We start from the raw sequence: 1640 nt of genomic DNA on the forward strand, positions 1-1640 counted from the left end.
ACTCACTGATGCGGTCCATGGGAAGTGAAGACCCTTCCAAACAAAACTCAGTTCAACATGCCGGGTCTTAAACACCTCCAAGGATGGAGATTTTACCACCTTTCAGGGTAGCCTGTTCCAGTGCTTTACTACCCTCCGAGAAAGTTATTCCACATATCTAACTTAAACTTCCCTTGCTGCAACTTGAGACCATTGCTCCTTGTTCTGTCATAGCACACAGAACAGTGGGGCCTGGATCTCATTTAAAATAATGAAAATAATCTAAACTTGAAAAGCTAGTAAAAAAAAAATTGCTTGACAAATACAGGATCTGTTTGGTAAGATCATTTGTTGGACCAACTACACAGCCAGGACAGATGTTAGATGAGCTTTCGGGCACAAAATGCCAACATTTGCGTAACAACATTCCCGACTATACAGTGGGTCCAATAAAAGATATTAGCAAACAACTCCTGCTTCTTCTACATTTCCTGAACCGTCATGGCTACAACAACACTACTAGTTAAGAAATGCAGTCCATCTCCTGCACTCCTAATAGTTTGTGAAGAGACTGCAACAATTCAGTGAACCGTTGAAGTGTGTGTGTATTTCAGCTTGTGGATGTTTACGACACAATTGTGACTTTCCTGGAGTATTAACTATTCATGCTTGTGTACTTTGCTTTGGTGCTTGAGGTAAAATATAGGCTGGCAATGTAAACTATTCCTCCATTTCCTGCTTTTACAGCCCCCCCTTCCCAGCATCTAGTCTTTGTCCTATTGTGTCCCATGGGGAAGATGCCATTGTGGTGTCAAGATGGCTGAGTGGTCTAAGGCACCAGACTTGAGGAATGGCTGCCTTCCTGAGCAAGTGGGTGTTCTGGTCTGCTGTGTGGAGGCATGGGTTCAAATCCCACTCCTGACACATGCATTTTTCCACAAGAGGAAGCTGAGAGGGGATCTTATGGTCACCGACAAATTCATTGGGGGGCATACCTAGGAACCGGAGATGCTCGGCTCACCAGGTTGTCATGACCCAAAGGCATGATTTTGTGTGTGCTTCGGCACCAGAATTATCCCCGCCAAGTTGCAGCTCCATTGCACGGGAGAGTTTCCTGTTGCAGAGGAAACCCTGGTGCAGGGACGAGTTTCCCACCTTTTCTGCAGCTTCTTTTGCAGAGTGCATTGCTCGAGTTGCAAGAGGAATGCACGGTGCAAAAGAGTTCCCGCCACCAGTATGCAAATTCCTTCCCCGCTATTGGCTAGTTTTAAATTATTCACACGTGGCGGCTAACGATTGGCCTGTTAGCCGTATAAGAGGCTTGAGCAGTTTCCGCCCAAGCCGAAGAGGACTCCACATCCATCTCGTGGGGACTCTGGATACATGGCAGGGGAATAGAAACCCTGTGTGAGATTCAGAGGAGCGTGGCAACCTGATCCACCGCCCACCTCTTCCCGTCTTCGAACGCAACTTTTATAAGACGTATCTACGATTCTGATTTTGGTGGCGCGTTCACCCAGAGCATCCGGAGCTCTGTTCCGTGGAGCCTAGCAAACTCCACGAGACCGTCTGTGTTGTGTGTCTGTAACCGCAACTCAAGCAAGTTTTCCAGCCTGCACCACTGCCATCTCGGTGTAAGTAAACAATCTTTAAAACTACCG

The sequence above is a fragment of the Alligator sinensis genome, unplaced genomic scaffold (genome assembly GCF_000455745.1).
Source record: "Alligator sinensis unplaced genomic scaffold, ASM45574v1 scaffold521_1, whole genome shotgun sequence".
Classification (NCBI taxonomy): Eukaryota; Metazoa; Chordata; order Crocodylia; family Alligatoridae; genus Alligator; species Alligator sinensis.